The sequence below is a fragment of the Accipiter gentilis genome, chromosome 27, assembly GCF_929443795.1.
Source record: "Accipiter gentilis chromosome 27, bAccGen1.1, whole genome shotgun sequence".
NCBI lineage: Eukaryota > Metazoa > Chordata > Aves > Accipitriformes > Accipitridae > Astur > Astur gentilis.
The window spans coordinates 16,613,953-16,634,529 of record NC_064906.1 but is presented as its reverse complement, the minus strand read 5'-3'; the positions used below and the strand labels follow the sequence as shown (position 1 = coordinate 16,634,529).

Genomic DNA, 20,577 nt, shown 5'->3' with positions numbered 1-20,577 from the left:
TGGTGGCTTGTCATACAGTTTGTACTGCCAGCAGTTACCATAGTGGTAGCATAGAGCTAATGATCATTAAAATCTCAGTTGTCTTATCTTTGGGGTAGGGGTATCTTTGATGCCCTTCCTCTGCCTTGCAATTTTTTATTTAGTATTTAATACAGAAAAGGCTTTTAAACCTGTGCTAGACTTTTTTTTTTTCAGTCCTTACACACTATACAATCAATTAATACCCTTTGATATGTTATGCCAATTAAGTGATATGTGTGTTAACATAAATATTTAATTGTTAAAGGGGAGATCACTTTGTCCTAAAGCTTTAATTAAATTAGATGCTTTTCAGATGATTGCCAAGATGAAACAGTCCATTATGAACACTTGCCACTGCAGGAGATTTCTGCTTATTGAAAGACAAAAGGGTAATTTCATCTAGGATTGTTGCAAACTGTACGAGTCCTTCATACTGATAAGGGAATTCTCCCTCTTTTAACCTTGATATGTGCTGTAGTAATGAATTTATGAATCTTTAAATTCAGTCACATCATTAAAGTTGGGATATGATGTTAGTACTGTCAAGTAAATGATAGGATGAAAATTTATCTACATAACAGTTAAAGAGATCAGAGTCAATACCAATTTGTCAATAATTACCGTTGCTTTAAAAAGCAAAACTAACATGATAAAAGTAGGCAGCTATGGGTCTTTATTGTATACCAGCTGGAGTCTGATTATTTCTAATGACGTAGTCTTCACATAGCAAACTGGAGTTTTAGGAAAACTAAATATCCTTGACACTGGGCTGCTGGGGCACCTAAACTATAACTCCTGAGATACCTTCATGGTAATATAGAATCTAAGTGTTTCATTATCAACCCAAAATATTTCTGGTTTGGGGCAAAAAGTTCCTGTATTGGAGTTTTGCCTAATTATCTGAACATCTTCCACAGATCAGAATCCTGTTTTTTGATATGCTGTAGAGTCTGTAGTCATGCGTATATCTCCCACTGAAAACACGTCACAGCGGTTTCCTTCAAAATATAGTACAGCTATACATAATGTATGATAAGAGTAGAGAGATGTGCTATGTGAATCAAAGTTTGAATGTCCTAGTTTTCCAGATATTATTATTTATTCACTGTGTTTTTAAAGGAGCTCTGATTAAGAATCATGTCAGCTGTGACAAGCCATAAAGTCAAGCAAGACTTTCAGTGAGAACCTGAAAAAGACTCTCTCTGAACATGTTTTAATATTAAAATCAGTATTGGGGAACCTGGTTCTTATTTTGCCAGGGGGAGGAGGATTGCATCAATAGAATCCTACTTGCTGACAACGTGTTGTCACTGAAGATCTTAGGCCAAGGAAATTCAAAGCACAATAGGTTTTCTCTTTGTGTTGGACATGGCAGATCTTACTCAAATGGTTGGTCTGTATTTGCTTCTTTGTATTTGTTGACCAGGTCTCCAAAAGAAAGGATGCAAAAATTCAGCCCTCCTTGTCACCTTGGGACATACTGCTAAGTAGCTGAATGCTTGGCTTGACCTGAAGTCTTATCTGTCTCCTTGCTCTGCAGAGCATACAAATGTCAGCAAGGCTGTTTAAATATAAAATAAACAGCTCAGCTTCACATCTGAGTGCAATCCTGTTGTGGGACTGGACCCTCCCGGGTTACCTGAAATATTTCCCTCCCTCAGTATCAGACTGCTAGAGTCTACTTGAAATTTTAGGCTAAATGCAGTTCTTACATAGGCTGCAGCCTTGTGGACATTCCAGCCTTAGTTTCTTACTGTCCGGGGTAGACACCTTGAAATACTCAACGGTGTGTCTGATGCTAAGGTGTCTAGATTAAAATGGAAGTGAAAATCAAACACCTTGTTATTTCTGCAGGAATACTGGTAAGAGTTCTCTCAATAATGTGAGATGCTTTTCTGTTTTGCTGTAGGGCAAGATGTGACTGCTTAAGCAGGGATGAGGGATTTCTGTTGTTCCTGGGGTCGTGTCCAAGGAGATAGTGAAGGAACAGAGTGGTGGAAGTGCTTTTAGGGTCCCAGGCATTGAACAAATCTGAAATGAATTACATTAGGTACTTGGATAATTCTGTTGTCATGTCGTTGTCTTTAATAAAAACTCTTTACTGAGCAGTATATTATTGAGTGTATTTATTGAGCAATAAACAAAATTTATTGGATAATTTCTGTATTTTTATAGTTGGTGGTAGCTGCAAAAAAAGAGAGCAGTGCAAAACTGGTTTACATACTTTGAATGATTGAGAATTGATTCTGTTTTATTTAAGAATTTTAAGTATCATTAAAGTAGTAAGCTAGAGAAGGTGCTGTTTGGCTGAGTGCTTTACTATCCACTAGCAAGGCAGCTGATAAATCTCTATTGAAAAATCATTTGAAAACCTAATACATGGGATGAGTGCTTACTGGGTTATGGATGTTCATGTTCACTTTTCTAGCTGTATTTTTTTGCTCTGCTGGGGACAGTAAAAGGAGGAAAGGACTGGTGGGAGTGCAGGAGCATGAGGGTCAGGTTGAGAAAGTGGGAAGAAATCAGACCAGGGATGGGAAATGCATAGGTTTTCTTACAGATGTGAGCAGAGAGTCAATGTAGTGTCTGCATAAACAGCAAAGGAAATGTGCACATTTTAAATGCATTCAAGGCTGGCTTTTCAGTCTGAAGTTATTGCAGTTTTGCATATGCTGGCTGAAGAGAAGGAAGTTAACAAGTCACAAGACAGGCTACAATACCATGATTGTGGTTTTTTTCTGGAAAATCATCCTGATTTTGAGTGGGATTGACTTTATGCTTTTGGATCTACTGAAATTGAGAGTACTGGGTATCTTAAGTCCTCTGCCCAGTGCAGAGAGGATGAATGGACAGACCAGTTACTCCTCTGGCTGCACTGGATCCCAGTGGCTGCCATGACCCAGCTGCAGCCTGGGCAGAAGGAGTTGGCAACCAGAGGGCTGGGAGCTGCTCTCAGGGCACTCCTGTTCAGGCAAGGGGAAAGGCAGTCCTTGGGGGAGATAGATAGGAGAGAGAGCACTGGAGGACACTGGAGTGTGAGGTGCCTACACAATAAAGGAGCAGACCCATGGAGTGAGGAGGGATCAGGGAAAGCAGGCACTGCTTAATGCCCCATTTCTCATTGGAAAGGGTGGGCCTTGCTGCCCCATCTCTGCCCTTGCCAAGTGACAGTGCTGGAGCTGAGGCAGAATTGACAAGAGCAAGACAGTCAAGGAAAACCTGTGCTTCGTCTCCTGCCAGCTTCCCTTCCTCGTGCTGCCCTTGCCCATGCCTGCCCTCACTAACTGGAGTAAGGCTGGAGGGCAAGGCATTTCTATTCACTCAAAGAGGTGAACCTCACATATCAACAGCACTGTGCGGCTGGTTTTGTCAGGGAAATTGTGTGCAACGGGAGCTGAGCTGGGCATGGGCAACCTAGAGTAATCTCTGAATCTAAGTGTAGAGAGGACCACACGTGACAGTCTGCAGAGAAGATTCTCCAAGGCCACTAAAAATGCCATAAGCTTGGACATCTGCCTGACAGCTGACTTCAGCTGTTAACTGAGATATCCGCATTTAAAGAGCTTGCCTGCTCATAGCATGTGCAAGGCTGCATGGGAGGTGCAGCGGGATTGCTTTTGATGCCTTCTGCCAATGGAGGGGAAGGCAAAGTAGCACACAACAGGCACAGTGCACTCCCTGTTGTGTGCCACTTTGCCCTCCCTCTGCCCATGTCCTCATTCCTCTTCTTGCTGATGATGCTTAGAAAAGCATCATCAGGATTAGACAAAGTTGGTGTGGATTCAGTGAGCTGTCCTTACTGGCTCCAGAGTGACTGAAAATGCTGCTTCCCAGGGAAAATTCTGCAGAGGAATGGTTCATGCCCTTCTTCCTCATGTCACAGTGTCCTGGGGCTGTACAAAACACAAGCATGCATACACTGCATTCAGCCAGTTGCAGAATCTGATGCCAACCATCTTGCACTGTATAATAATGAAATGTGGGGAAAGCATAGGTTTTGTATTAAGAAAAAGCAACCCCTTTAAATTAGAACTTGAGCCTGCAGAAACAAGTGACTTTTGTGAGAATGGGCTTGTGATCCTAAAGCAGTCATGCATACCCACCTAGTGAATTGGAGTAACCCAAATAAAATCAAGAATACAACTCTGGGGAGAGAGGATATTTGGTTTGTATAAACATTATTCTTGCAGATTGGTGCCAGCTTACCACATTGATGGGCTTTGTGAATACAATCTTTGCAAATAACTGCATAAGCAAACTCTTTGTTTGCAAATTTGGAACTCAGCTGAAAATTGAGCCTTAAGCAAATTTTTTCATAGCTATATACTAAAAACTGTCTGATGCCCTGTATAATGCAATGAAGAAGCTCAGGCAGAACATTGATCTGCACTGACGGCATTTGTATTTTTTTATTTTTACCTCTGTGCTGTCCCTGTGATTCAGTATAATGTGGGTGAGATGTTTGTACTAGTACACAGGAAACCCTTGAACACAGAAAACAGATCACATTCCCAAGGGGGGAAAGCAAAATGACATGAGATCTGTAGAATAAGGAATAACTAAAATTGCCCAATTATTGAAACTGAGGTATTTTTCTATCAATATAAGATCTTGCTGAGCTTCCGGAACATAATTTAGAGTACGCGTTTTGCCTGCAGTTCATGATATAAATATTTTATATGATCTCCCACACTATTAGAATAATAGAGGTAGTGTTATTTAATCCACTCCTGGCAAAGCAGATGCTTGCCAGAATGCATAAAGCACTCAAGAAACTCTTTTTGTTGTACTTGAAACTAGTTGGTAGAATGATTTATCTGAAGTTAGACTCCTCATTGTGGAAGTGGATTTGATGATGCTTGTGAGACACAATTTAAGGTTGTGTTGAAGGCTCATTAAAAAATACGTAGTCAATGGAAATGTTGTTAACAACAGAAGGATGAAAAAAAGCCTCCCTAAAAGGTAAGCAGGTAAAGCAAAAATCTGGCCTGGGTAAGAGGGCAGGGAGGAGGCTGGAGACACTCCATGCCTGTGAGTTCTTTGAGTTGAGCTTAGTAGAAATTGTGACCACAGATAAGTGGAGTTGAATACACCTTTTGAAAAGCAGTTGCAAGTGTAGGAACTACAAGCCTTAGCAGAGAGCATGCAAGTGCTGTGATTTCTGCGTAGCGATCTCAGAAAGTGTGTTGCAACCCGGCAGGGCTGGAGAAGTTTAAAGTTTAAGAAAGCTTTTCCTAAAAATACAACCTTTGGAGTACTTTAATACCTCTCGTGACCGTCATTGTCTCTATTATTCTTTACCTGCAGCACATGTTTCAGTTCCCTATAGCTGACAGACTACAGTCCTTGGGTCTGAGGTGGGTATTTGAGTGTCATAGGAGTTAGGATAGGTGGTCCAAATACTCCTTCTCTAGCTTCCATTTCTACGAAGTGGAGGGGAGATGAATATTGATTGCGAAGCACTATAATTTTGCACACTTGAGCCAGGGTTTAGTAACCAGAATGGGATTGTTGCTAAAATCCTATGGAAAACATTTGATGCTATGCCCTTTTCCCCTGAGGTGATTGTGCCTAAAACTGTAATGCATAAGGAATGATAGAAAGATGACTATTTCTTGTGTGCATTTGTTAGGTGATACTATGTCATTCAGCCCTTTTCTGTTTATTTACACCTTGTTTTTCATGCTTATTGTAGCATTTATTAATGTGTTTGATAACATGGCATCAGCTGCAAGGCAGAAATGTTTGCTCTGTTGGGGTTTCGTTAAACTTTTCAGTATAGATTAAAAAACTTCAGCAGCCCCTGGATGGATAGGCTTGAGCTGGAAATTTACGTGTGAGTAACAAATATTATAATGCAGATGAGCCAGACAGGAGAAAGGGAAATTTATAAGGCACTGCTCTGGCAGTATTAATCTGCCTCATGTAGACTGTGTGATGAATCATCCCACATTGCCACAAGGACTGCTGCTGCTGCTGCTGAGCTCTGCCAGCAAGTGGGACAATAAAAAGTGTGCATGGAAGGGTGGAGGGGAGGGCACATGCGAGGGATTAGGAAAGAGACAAAGAAGGAACAGCTATTTAAAACTGGACATCTCAAGCCTGGCCAGTAGTTCGTGTTATATATAATTCAGGCAATTCATTGGGTAAATCATTTCATATGCTCCATGAAATGCAATTTGCTTCCATGGCCAAGCATGACAAAGGTTTCACAGAATTGCAGTTGGCAAAGAGCTCTTCTAGGATAGTTAATTCAGCGCCTGTGAGATTGCTGAGGCATCTTGTCAGAACATTAAATAATCACACAATGTCACGAGGGAATATCTAATTAAGAGCCCAATTTCTCAAGGGTCTGAGTACCTGTTACAATGTACTGAGAACCCTTAATTCCCACCGACAAGAGCTGCAGCTTAGGGTGTTCCCAGCAGGCATTTAATAGGTTTGTGCCCTTACTTCATGTGGCTGGGCTAAGTCCAGGCCAGTCAGGTGAAGCGACAATAATCAAACAAGACAAGATAATGACAAATAAGGTTACATCCCAGCAGGAATGTTCTTACTTGCAGATGATGGAACATACCCTGGTGCGAAGTCCCTGGAAAAATTAGGGCCAGATTTAAGGGTGCACTCTTAGGGGTTAAATTTGTACCTTCAAGAAAGATCGGCCTGTATTCATCCAGTGCAAAAGATGTGTGAAAGGCAACATGAATCCTTTATCAGCCCAGACTGTCATCCTGTGGCAACAAGTGACAGAGTTCCCATCCACAGTTCAGTCCCAAGGACTTCAGTGATTTAGATGACCTCATGAGGGCTGTCTGCCTTACAAAGGCAAACACATTTCATCCAGTGTTTGGGAAGCATAAAAGTTGAGTAGAGTCATTTTGGGGAAATCTGTGTGCTGAAGTTCCCTGAGCAGCATTCTTGGTGTGACTCAAGGGATAGAACAAAATTTGAGGTGGACAGATGGAGATGTATCAGTAAGACTTTTTTCCCTTCTTACACACCTGCAGCTATCTAAAGGAGAAGAATGTTAGATGCAATCAGAAGAGAATAGACATTGTATTTTGGCTTATGATTCTTCTCTTAGGCAGAGATGAGGGTAGAAACGGTGTTCTTTTTTTTTGGTTTGAAGAAGTGTTACAAAAGGAGTAAATGAGAAAGAGCATGGCATTATGTTAAGCACTTCTGGAAGAGTGAAAAGTTAAAATCAATCTCTTGTGTTGTCAGGCTCTTAAGTGAGGAATGATGCATTAGACTACCTGATTTTATTTGATTTGTTGGGAAACTAGAGCTGCTGTGCTGTTTCTTGAATGGAATTACAGGCTTCATTTAAAGAGAGATGCAAAGCGCACACATCATTCTGGAAGAGATCAACATAAGCGTTTTCTATATCATGAGTAATGTTTACTGGAAGAAATCAAATTACTGTTACAGAGACCATCTGTTTTCTTTGCATGCAATCATGTAAGTGTTTTAGGACAAGCCATCCTTTTTAATCAATTGTGAATCTCTTGTGGGAAGGCACTGTTTTCTGTAATAAAATCTATTTTTATGATAAATGTAAGAGTTTTAAATACTGGTTTCTTCTGCATAAATATAGTGTACATATTGTTCATAATATAAAGAGTAGGGTGTACAGCATTAGTTATTATCTGTCAAGAACTTAATTTTAGGGCTTTTTGGGTAGCTGTTTTTGGATATTTTTTGGATCTGCAACTCATTGGTGTTCAACTGCTATAGCAAATAACATAATGAGTAATACGGTCAATTTATAGCCTGGGAAATTGCTTCCTACCTACATTTAGTAAATGTAGTATATAGGGTCTCTATTTTGTAACACACCTACTGTGATAAAAGTGAAGGGGAAGATGATTGTCCATTCTCTAAATGCTTACACGTGGAAAGACTGAAGAAAAAAAGGTGTGGCTTGTTGGAAAATGACCCTATGGAATGACATTAGAGGAACTTGAATTTATGGTGTAAGAAGTCAGCGATGGAGTGTGAGATACACTTCATGTTTAAAGGTAGCACATTCATAGATGTATATGGTCCCGTTCATTTTAGTGGATGCTTAATTCAGCCAGCCATTTGATTTTTTTATCACTTCTGTCAGCTTCCCTGCTTCATATATTGTCTTTGGGTGCACATAGACTCATAGAATCATAGAATGGTTTGGGTTGGAAGGGACCTTAAAGATCATCTAGTTCCAACCCCCCTGCCATGGGCAGAGACACCTTCCACTGAACCAGGTTGCTCAAAGTCCCATCCAGCCTGGCCTTGAACACTGCCAGGGATGGGGCAGCCACAACCTCTCAGGGCAACCTGTTCCAGTGCCTCACCACCCTCACAGTAAAGAATTTCTTCCTAATAGCTAATCTAAATCTACCCTCTTTCAGTTTAAAACTGTTACCCCTTGTCTTGTCACTCATGCCCTTGCAAAAAGTCCCTCCCCATCTTTCCTGTAGGCCCCCTTTAAGTACTTGAAGGCTGCTAAAAGGTCTCCCTGGAGCCTTCTCTTCTCCAGGCTCAACAAGCCCAACTCTCTCAGCCTGTCCTCATAGGGGAGGTGCTCCAGCCCCCTGATCGTCTTCGTAGCCCTCCTGGTGGTTGCTCTTGAATTCAGAGGAAGCTGAAGGTCTGCATCTTAAGCAAAGTCTCCTCTGATTTTAAAAGCAGCTGTGTATGTGCAATATTGGAAGTTGCGTTGTATTGTATCAAATGCCCCTGAAAGAAAAGAAAGGAACAAGAACTGTAAGTAATACAATTGGAAATTCCCTGAGAAGTTTGGCTGTCCTTCTCAATGAGGTCGGCAAGCCTGAATTTCATTTGTTCAGACATGTTCAAATCAATGGTATTTTGTCTGAATAATTAAGCTGCTTACTCAGTCTTGAAAAGTGTATGGTGCTAAATTCTTGCTTTTTCTTGGGTAAACATGAAGAGGCAAAGAAGGAGAAATAGATGAAGCATGCACCTGGAAAATTGATAATGCCTACACTCTGGTGTCCCAGATGGTCCCTGGAAGCTTTCTGCCCAGGGAAACGTCTGGTGACATGAAAGGTCCCTATAAGTCCTTTTGTGAAGGCTGGACTCAAGATCTCCATGTCCTATCTCTTCCCACTTATGGTAGTGTCACTTGTGAACTGCCAGTATGTGGCACAGGGAAAGCTGTCTACCAAACTGCGCTAATCAATCCTAGCACCTACCTAGACCTGGAGCTTACCTAGATCAGTCAAGAGTCTGATGAGAACTAGCTTGTCAGTTAATCTTCTTTTATCAGCCTGCATTAATTCAGTAAAAGGAAAAAAAGCAGAACAAGGTGAATGGCTTACAAAATCATATAAGTAATAGAGAGTGAAAGATAAAATAAAAAATAGAAATGCAATTAGTAGTGGTCTAACAGTTTTACCCCATTCACAGTATTTTCTATTCAAATTCAGCATCTCTTCTTTCAGGAAAGTATTAAATATGAGGTAAATTGCTACTTTTCTTTTTTCCCCTGTTTTTTCTTTTTACTTCCACCCTTCTTGTATTCAGAGGGAAGAAAACTGCAGGCAAATGAAGTATTTCGTAGAATCACAGAATCGTGTTGGTTAGAACAGACCTCTGGAGGGCATCAACAACGTCCTAGTCCAAGTAAGAGAAGGTTAAATAACGTTGCTCAGAGCCTTGTTCAGTTGAGTGTAGATTATCTACAAGGATGGAGATTCACCAGCCTCTCCCAACTACCTGTTCCTCAGTCTTCCTTTTGCTGCTGATGTTCCCCAAGAAGCTTATCTGGTTGCTCCTCGTGTCCCTCACCAGTTTCAAGTCCAGCTGAGGTCTTCCCCAGTTTCATCCAAGCAGGCCAGAACAAGGAAGTTCTGCACTGGTCCCAAGTAACCCTCCAGCCTCTTCATCCTCTGTCTGTCCACGCTGCCCTTCTGCTGTGCCTGCATGACTTTCCACGTGGCAAGCTGGGAAGTCCCTGTGAGCCAGGGAGGCTGTGTTCAGCAAGCAACTTGCTCTTCTGGGCCCCTTTGCTGTCTTGGTTTTCAGGAGTCACGTTTCAGTTTAAGCTGTCAAAAAAAATTTATGCAAAAGTTGGGTTTAGATTTTTCACGTCATCCTTCTTACTTCCCACTCTTCCATCTTCACATCCCTAAATCTTTTTTAGAGAGATATAGAAGTGTAATCTGAAGGATATAAAAACATTGTATTTCCACAAGTTTTTCTTTTTTAGCATGATTTTTCATTTGTATGTGAGTAAATTTACTATGCTTTTTTTTGTTTGTTTCAAAGTTGCCAAGTATTTGACTTTTTTTTTCTGGATTTTTTTTTTTTTTTTTTAGCCAGAACTTTGGAACAGTCACCATGAGTTCTCTAACAGCTTCAGCAGAATAGGCACTATATTTTCCAGTTGTATGGTCTGGTTTTATTCAAGAAAGATATATTGATGTATTTTCAATTGTCACAGAAGATATTGGATTAGCTCTAAGAACTGTAAATGTCAACACTGCTGCTTGGAAATTATAATATTTTTATTATTAAGAAATAATTCAGCAAAATTACTTAATTTGCCTAGTGGTAAAGAAAGTGGTAAACTATGAATTACTGTTGTCATAGTTACACTGTATTTTGATATAGTAGTTGTGTTCATCTAAACAGTAATAAAATAATTTGCTCAATGAGCAATTACAATAAATATCTTAAAATAAAAGTGCAGAACTCCTGACTCCATTTTAAGTGCAGTAAGTAGAGAATACTGCTGTTTATTTCAAGAATTTCCTGTGTCTGCAGTGCTGATTACACTGAAGTGGGAATCAATGACAAGGTGCCATATAGGAGACTTTATTTATAGTAGCTTTATAACTGATCTAAAGTGAGATGATAGATTTTGATACCCATGACCTTTAATAGAAAAATCTCTAAAGAGAAGTTTCCAATTTCGCCTCCAAAGTTACCCCTAGTGATAGTCCTTTGTATTTTAGGCTTTATGAGGCAATTAAAATAATTACCCATTCTTGGTTGGGTTCTTTCTTTTTTCTGAATTATTCCAGTCTCTTGACTGTTCAATTGACAAATCAGAAAAATTATGCAGGGAAGCTCTGAAACCCTCAAAGCTAGGCATTTGCCCGTTTCTGCTTTTAATAATGTTCTTAAGTGCAGTATGTTTGGAGGTTTGCATGTTTGCTTTTCTCCACTTGATCCATGGCAGCCCAGTGGTCATAGAGGATGTGATTCGTGTGTGCATTCTGAATTCTCCTCTTCCGCTTCTCTACCAGATGCACTGATTTTCTGAAGGAAATGGAGCAGAAAAGTGCCATAGATGATTATCATGCTTGACTTTGAACTGGTCTCCCACAGCTCACTTGGTGGTACAGGGAGGAAAAGAGGGAAACAGAAATGCTTGGTCACCATTCTGAAATGTATTTAGGTCTGGCCAGTTCATCTTTAAAGAGGAAAAATCTATAGGTGTTAAAAAAACCCACAAAAACAATGAATAATCTTTAAGGAAGACATTCTGGGGTGAAAAACAAGTAGAAAATATAGTTTAGAGAAGGTACAGGAAAGAGAATATGCATAGGGTGATGGGACTGAATTAATATTTCAGTAGGGATCATGGTCATTGCCGTAGTACCTGAACAGTGGGATAGAAACTTTAAAAATAAATGCATTTAACACTGATGAAAGAAAAACTTATTTGAAATGTGCCCAGTTAACTAGTAGAATTGATTGATATAAGATTCTATTGAGTAAAACACTGGAAAGTCTCACACATATTATTTCTCTACAACTAAATAGGGCAGCATAAAAGATTCTGGCACTTACTAAGCAATAATCCCCCCAGGCTGCTTATTTGGAAACCATCTCTTGGGGTTTTTATTCCTCAATATTGGCTACTGTTGAAGGCAGGAGGTAGGAACTACTTGAATTATAGTATGATTGGAAATGATTGTCCCAGTGCCTTCATATGCCACATATGATCTCTATATCTTCTCTGTCACAGGAAACCATCTTACACCCAGAGCAAGAAATGTCAACTCACTTGGCTGTCCCATATCTCTAAGGGACCTGATGCATGAGTGGACTAGAGAAAGGAAAGAGAGAAAAAATCCCAAGACCTACAGATCATCTTGCTGGCAGGGTGAGTAAATGTCCCAGCATCTCAGTCTTGCATTGTCAGGTACACAACGAGTGATCCTGCCTTAAGGGTTGCCTCAGGAATTTCGTCTCCAGTAATTTTTGAGAAAAAGATGATAAAAACATCTCCTGTTTCCAGCTCTCTGACACTGGTGCCCCACATACATTCAGAAGTACTAAGCCAGACACCTCCTATATTTTCAGTTTAAGCCTTGAACACGGATTTAATAGAATAGGCAGTTCTGTGTTCTGGGTTTTTTTATGCACGTTGTGCTGTTAAGGCCATTTTCAAATTGGGTGGGTGAAAAAGAAATATCTAACTACTACGGAATCTGTCCAAACTCCTCATGACTCAAAAAGAGACCCAAGAGAGGAAAGAAAGATAGAAAACTCATTTTCCTGGTGCTGACTGTACTTAGACTCCTACAGATCTGGGCCTGTGTTCCCTGCTTTCCCTAGGCAATTCTTTCTTGCTTACAAAATGCAATAGAAAAAAATTACCTAGCTGAGAAGCAAACGTGTAGTCACTTATGTGATAGTCAGAACCTAATTATATGATCCCCTTTTCTTTCTGGGTCCACCTGTTCCAAAATGTGGTAGAAGTAGAGACCACAGAGGAGTCTGGAGCATTTTCTCCAGTCCATGGCAGTGAGCTAGGAGGTCTGTCAAGTACGAACAAGCCAATGCAATAGATTCAAGAGTCCCATGTACAGAGGATGACTTATTTGTCAAAAAGATGATCCAAATCAAAACAGATGACTAAAATGGCAGTAAATAATAATAAAAAACAAACCACCACAAAAACAACCTGAAGATTACCTCGGAGATCTCCGTCTGGTGGTTTGGGTCTCTACAAAAGACATAATAAAAATGTTGCCTTCCTCCATTGGGATGGCTGAAACTCCCTCTGAGCGTGTGCTTCCCCACTGTACTTGGTCCTGCCCATTTCTGCACCCACAACATTGACAAGGCCCTATCTGCTCCTGTCTTCTGTGCTGGAGCAAAAAGCATGAGCTGAATGCGTAGAGCAAACCCATCTTCACTGCAATCCAGGCCTAGTGGACACTTTTTAAGGAAAATGTACAGCAGCTGAATTACGGTTTTAGCTGTGTGACAGCCCACCCCAGCTAGGAACCTTAAGGCAATTTGCCAGAGCCTGCAACACGATAGAACAAAACGAAGGATACTCCAGCGGACAAGTATTTTCCTGCCAACAGCTCTCTGATATGCAATGCAATATCTAGCAGTATAATAGTGCCTTTACAATTGCTACTAGATGATGTGTTTAGTATAATATTAGGCTGTTTTTCTTAGCATCCAAGCAATGTTTCGACTTTGATGAAAGTCTGCTTTTTCCTACTGCACATTCTTTGATGGGATCTGTGTAAATACCAAAGCTGTCTGGACTTTGCCTTACTCTCCAGTTAGAAAAAGGGGAATTTTGCTATTTTTGCTTTTTTGTTTTGGTTTGGTTTTTTTTGTTTTCAGTAACTACTACTCTGAGTGTGCTGAAAGATTATTCTGGTGCACAGAATTTTTACAGAAATTGGGTTATTTCCTGGCTCACTCTAAACCCGATGGCAACAGCAACAACAGCCCTGCTTGCTGTTGCTGGACTCTGGAATCTATAGGGAAAGGTGTTGAGGGGCTGAAGAGTCACTTTTCTGCTCTAGCAGCTCCTTCTTGCCTCCTTGTGGAAAAGGCAGTGGAGCAGATAAAGCTGGTGGGCACAGGTTTGTCCATACTTCATAAATAGCACAACGTCTTCTTCAAGAATGTAATTACACCCTCTTGTTTTAATACAGTAGTTACTTTCTGAACCACCACTTATTTCCCCCTTAGTTCTACTTTGGTTTATATAATATCTGTGCAGTGGAGATGGGCTTGACATGCATTGACACCATCAAGTGAGGGCCAGTAAGACTGAGAACAATAAAGGTGCTCAGTAAAGGTGTCAACATAGTTGAAGGTTAAAGTTAATATTATCTTTATTCTTAAAACCATTTCTGTGTGTATTGCTTTTGCAATCCAGGTATAAAATAAAAAGGTCCTCAAACTCAGATCTTATTGAAGCTTCATGAGCATTACTACAGGGAAAATAAGAAGTTGGTAAATGATTAAATGTATAATTAAAGGTTTCACATTTAATCCTGTCACTGCAGTGATTTATGGTTTCTATTATTTTGTCTAAGTAATGCACTTCTTTTTTTCTAGTGTTTTTTCTTCCTTCATTGTTGTTAGTGTCTCTGATCTTATGGTAAGGAAATTTATCACAAGGACAACATTTTTGTCCTCAGCTGCAAAGTACAGAGGAGAGTTAAATCAAAATATAGAAGATGCAATACACTTCCCACTGCAGTTGGTGAATTGTGAAGTGTTTAAAATGTTGGGCCAGAAATGCTTTACGTGTAAGAACAAAGGGCAGGATGTAATCTCTGTGCTTCTCTGCTGTCATATTTAGGGCTGAAACAGGTGTCTTCAGTAGCCAGTCCCAGGAAGGCTCAATAAAGACATAGGGCTGGGACACACAATCTCCCTCTGTAGTGCATGCCAGAATTGGGTGGAAAGCTGCAAACTCAGCAGAAACTGCCTTGAAATAGCCCATAGCAAAGGCTAAGCAGAGCCCAGTGCCTACAGGCTGCAGAGTCCAGGCTCTTCTCTGGAGGTAGGTCCCCATAGCAGAGTTTTTTAAAAGGACTCATCAGGCTTCGTGGTCATCATTGCAGCCTGACAGATATGTGGGATCTCATTGCTTGTGTGAAACTGAGGGCTCTTCCCTTCCTTACCAAGTTGTCCAGTCGCTGGGCTGTGCTATCCTCTCGCGAGGTTTTCTGCCAGCTGCATGAAATTTGCCACTTTGCTCTGGCAGGGCTGTAGCGGGAGTAGTGGACTGCTCCCCACTCCTGTTTTGCAGACCATCTTGTAGTTCTACTAGGAAAGGGGTGTCCACACCACCTCAGGGTGGGGAGAGCCTGGAAACGAGATCCTTCACACTCGAGTGCTCCAGCTGTACGCTTGTGGAATACGGGATACTACCTCCTCCAGCTGTGACCTAAAAAACAAGGTATTTTCTGAGGGGTGCAAATCTGCCTCTGCCTGTTAGGTGTATGCTGAGCAGATCTGAGATTTTGGGGCTTAGGTGTTGTTTCAGGGTTGTAGGGTCTCCTGAATTTGAGATGAGCACCTTGTTGCTGAGGTGGAGCAGTTTGTGGGACTTTATTAAAGACAGAGTGAAAAATGAGCTTCAGCAGCCACTGAACAAGCATTATCTCATTACAGTTTTCATATTCAGACACGTAAATTTGTAGGTGGTCCAGACTTCCTCTTGACCAAGAACCACTTAAAGAAATGAGATTTCTTCTCCTACCAACATATGGTACTAAGATTCTTCTCTTGGAATCATTTCACACAAGGGCTGCTGTTCTTTTCCAGACTATTGCAGGATAAAATAGCTTAGGTTTTATTTCTAGTTGGGAGTTTGAATTCGCACCCATGTTAACTTCACCTAGAGCTGTTAACCTGAGCAGAAAAATATGTTGTCTTGTCTTCACTCTTTTAACCTTCATATGGCTTATAGATGCACTTATTGACAGTTCACAGCAATGTTTAATAACGTTTAATTACGCTCTGTTGAAGGTATTGTAATTTACATTCTCCATACTATTGTATAATGTTATTGTGTTTCTTCTTATTCTTTGTCTCACTGAAAATATTGGGGCCATTTTGTTTAAATCCTCTGCAACAGTTACAGTACTGAGAAGAAGAGATCATTACAGAATTGCAGCAGAATAAAAGAGCATAAAAGTGAGTTTTCTGAAGAAAAGGTTATGTAGAAAAGGACTTCTGTTTTGTCTTTCTTTAGCATGTCTCTGTCTTTTGGGCAAGTTTTTCATTGCCCTAATATTTTTCAGCTATTCTTTTTTGTTGTTGTTTCTTTCTTTCTTTCTTTCTTTCTTTGCTTTGGATTTGGGCTTTTTTTTGGGGGGGGGGGGGGGGTAGGGGATGGGGATTGTGGTTTTTTTGCCTGGTACAGTGTTTTAAGATAGGTAACCAACATGAACATGCTGTTCCAGGAAGTTATAAGAAGCCATAACTCCAGTACTGCCTTTCTTAACATTTTTTGAGGATGATATCACTGCTTTTTGAGCAAGTGTGTGTTTGTTTTAGGTAAAGACTTGTTCACATGAAACTTGTGATTTTTCCTTGAGTGATAATAGCTAGTTGAAGATCTAGCAATCCGCATGAGACGTTCCTGTTACTCTACTCGATCACCAAACCTTTAATTGGCAGCCTGGCATTTTCCCTGCCATCACAGTCCCTGTTTGAATCAGAGGTCACTCAAAATTTCCTAACAGTTTTCTTCAGATCTGACTAACTTAATTAACAGTTGGTCATTACCTCTCCTTCAGAATAATAATTAAGTATGTGCAACAAATGCAGGCCTACAGCAGTATTGTGTTGTACCTCCTTATTTACCTCTTGCTATTGTTAAAAGTCTCTTGGTGTAACTCATTTTTCGGGTACAAAAAAGAAGTGTAGTATCAGCTACCCTTTAGGATGGTTGAGGTTTCTAGTCTTGCACTGGGAAGTGCAGGTGTAGGTCACCTCACAGCGAGGTGACCGGTCCCAGTGATTTCAGTGGGCTTCCTTGTGTGAGTCGGAGTTTAAAGAGATCAGCATTTACCTGCCTCATGAGAAGCTTCCAGAAGAGCATTGCTATGTCCTGCCATCCATAATATTTGGCCTTGCATGTGCTTAGCAGTGAATAATTTGTATTTTTGAACCATCATATACACGCTTATTTTGACAACACTCTGGTTGTTTGTTTTTTTTATTTATCGGACAAATGCTGCCTTTTCACAGTAAATTGAACAGCTTTTGCTTCCTCTGAGCCATAGAAACCTAGTGTGTTAATTCGTTTGAGCTTGAGTATTACTGCCCTTTTACTGTTTATGATCAAAAGTGTTAGCAAGATCCTTGGGGCAAACTCTTTGCTGGAATGAAATGGCACTGGTTATTTGAATTCAACTGGCTGAGCCGTTCCAATATAGAGCAGAGAGGAATTTGGCCTCTGGTCCATAGGCCGATGGACTATACTGGAATTTTTACCTACACTACTGGCATATGAAAGAGTACAAGTTTGCAGGCAGAGTATTTTTTCTGTCTTCTGCCTGACTCAGTATTGGTTGGACTCTCTAGATGCTACTGCATTACATTTGCATATTTAAATTTAAGAGACAGAGTAGACATTTTCATGGACTGGGAAATCACGTGCAAATTTTGAGGCCTGTCATGTAGGATAGAAAAATTACAGCTGAGATCCCTGACAATGCAAGCTCAAAACAGAAACCTTGCTGCTCAGATGGGAGTCCTGTTGAGGTAGAAACGGTCCTTTTTTTGTATCTCATAGTACATCTTTTTGCCTTTTTAGCACGCAGCGGTTACGTGATGTTATGGCTATTTCTTCAGAAAGCATAGGCACAACTTGCTTTCTGTAGATCACAAGGAACAACAGACTTATTTTCTAAAATGCATATATTGTTACGCATTGCTGAATAGAGGGGGCAAGTGGCTAGGAAGAGTTGATTCAATGAGAAGTTTATGCAGACGAGAGTTAGCATTGTGATGTGAGTGGATGTGTGAATTTTTATTGCTTGCTTGCTTCCAGGCTAAACTTTTCTGTCACAAGAACCTCAAGCCAAGAGAGGCCTCAGGACCTGCATGAAGGCAGTTTTTCTGGGAGGGGATTATCACTTTTTTGATCACTGAGTTCTTTAGGAACTTTGATAGGCATCATGTAAAGCTTCTGGCTGAAGCAGCCCATCTGCAATTTGACTTGGTAAGCAGAGAACATGCAGAGAGCTGGGCTGCTGCCCAATGCCTCTGACATGGCATCAGGCAGACCTGGTCACTGGGTGAAATACCCACAGCTGGTTTATGCCATTTCAAACACAGGACAACGTTGTGCAAAAACCAGACATGGAAGCTTTTCCTGTAATTTTCTCCTGTTCTGCTGTGCTGAGCCCAGATGATATAATTCACCTGCTCTCTTCATATATTTGCTACAGAGGAATAAAGTGCCATACCCGAGAGCTGCTTGAGTCAGGCTGTCCTGGAATTTGTGGCAGGGACCCTACTTTCTTGTAACACTGTAATGTACCAGGATGAAGATTTGTAGCAGAATGGGATGCACTCAGAGAGAGAAACAAATGATGTTATATTTAATGATTGTATCATATACCCTGATTCTCACTTTCCAGATTTTCAATAAAAACCCTATAAAAATTACTATAAACACTTTGCAAATATTATTAGGTTAACCTGGACTGTTAGTATTCAGGAAAGCAGCACAAGTGGTCTGGAACTCCATAGCCAGACCTTTTGATGTGACAGAAGGGCAACATTTCTTTTTCTAACCACCTAATCCACACAACAAAAAATGACTGAGAGAAAGACTCAATTTATTTCCCGCAAACCAGTAACAGCTACCTTTTCCTGCTTACCTCCCACTGCATCTGCTTTGATGAAATAATTGCATTCATTCTTGCTGAAATATTAGCATGAAATAATTAATATTTGCATTTAAAGCAATGTGTATTTGAGCATCATAGTTAATACTATGTTAAGGTGGAAGATGTTATTTTATTCACTGTTTCTGGCAACCCAAGGTTATACCTAGAGCTGAAGTTTATTAAATTGCTCTTCCAATTGTAAGCAATAAAAACGCTTCTGTTTTGCAAGACAAATAGTGAACTTGGGGTACCATTATTTAGCAGCTTTTAAACATTGACAGCAAGGTAGCAATTGCTCTGTGGTGTTATGGAGTTTTACAGCCTAGCCTAATACATAATCATGCATTTGATGGATATGAAATAAGACTGGAAAGCATGGCAGCTGTTTTAGTGAGGCTTTTTCCCTTTTTTGCGATATACAGTTTTGTGGAGTGGGAGGGGAGAAGAAGGTAGAGTGAACAGGAATCCCTGGGGAATTTTTGAGGCTGAATGGATGGAAAACAGTTCTGATGGGTTTGATAGGAAAACGACTGGCTTCCTCACTTGTGTGATTGCCTCTGGCTATTGTGTTTAAGAGGCAGTAAAACTTCATTGATGGGCAAGAAAGATGCTTTGTAGCAATAAAGATTAAAGGTTAATGAAAATGAGAGGAATCTTAAGTAAACAAGGAAAGCCTGTGGGAAAGGCCAGAGTGGCTGGATCAATATTCAAGTGCACAAAATAAATCTGGGAGATGGGGAGAAAGAGAATTGATGTGATACGATTGATAATATTTTTGCTCCCACAATCTTTGGGATTTATTCACTGTTGTGTCTTTATGCATATAAACATACCTCCTGCCAGCCGGGGTTTGAGTGTATCTGACTCAACTTACTAAATTAAATTTTTCTCCATACTCACCAAAACTTTTTGAGAAAAATACTCTAAATTACAACCTAAGGTAACTTAAATGGGTTTCTGTTAAAATGGAGAGATCTTTAAGTAAGCAAATTGAATATTAAATCCATATCCACACAGCTCTCTAGCCTTTTGGCTTTCTTTTTCCTCAAGCAAGCCTGGACTAGCCTGGGAGATTTTACTGAGTTCAAATGCATTAAATATATTGATCTGCAGAAAGCTTTGGCGTCAGGCTGTCTGTAGCCTGTGTCATGCTGTTGGAAAGGAAATGCTTTTGCCTCTGTCTACAGAAGAAACAAAATAAAAAACATTATCAGGGTTTCAAATCACTGTGGAAGCTGGAGAGGCCAGGGGAATTGGCTAACAGCAGCTGTGTTGCAATTAGTGGGGAAGAGATTGGCTAAGAGCAGCAGTGATTCTTTTTAGCATCTCAGAAAACTTTAAACAGTGTATTTTTGGAAAAATTATTTGTTCAGAAATAACCTATATAGTCAGTATATACCTTCTCACCGGGGTCAGCAGCATTTTGGAGGAAACACTTTACTTGTCCTTTCCCGTTTATAACATCATGTTCTTTCTTCATAATGAGGTTCTCTTGATGTCGGTACAGTCTTCACTGAGTTCTAGACTACCTTCGACCTGTAAGGGGACCATATAAAGGCACTTAATTTTGCCTCCTATTTTTCTTTACTTTTTCAATAAGTTGCTTAGGTTTAGTGATTTAGTCCCATGAGTCTCTTAGCGCCTAATCAGGTGAACGGTTAGTTATGCAAATAGTGCTCCCCTTGCAATAACAACTCATGCGAATTGTCCTTCATCATCTTCTCACAAGAGCACTAAGTCCAGGATCCAGCTACAACGGGGACTGAATGGTTGTAGTTTTTCCATCATAAAGTTTAATGGAAAAAAAGTGACTTTGGTCATTGAAACCATAAATAGTTAGAGGATATGACTGCTGTCCTGAGTCACTTCCTACTCCGTTGAATAATGACTTTCTTTCCCTCAGTAATTGCCTGAAGAAACTTTTCCT

At 40.3% G+C, this 20,577-nt stretch overlaps 1 protein-coding gene across 1 annotated transcript in view; it reads left to right on the top strand.

Moving 5' to 3' along the window:
• LOC126051298 (poly(rC)-binding protein 3-like) overlaps positions 1–20,577 on the top strand; it is a 520,061-nt gene that overhangs the window by 94,746 nt on the left and 404,738 nt on the right. The window contains exon 2 of the mRNA XM_049830407.1: positions 12,005–12,142. The gene's annotated coding sequence lies outside the window, so the exon portion shown is untranslated. The remainder of the gene's footprint in view (positions 1–12,004; positions 12,143–20,577) is intronic.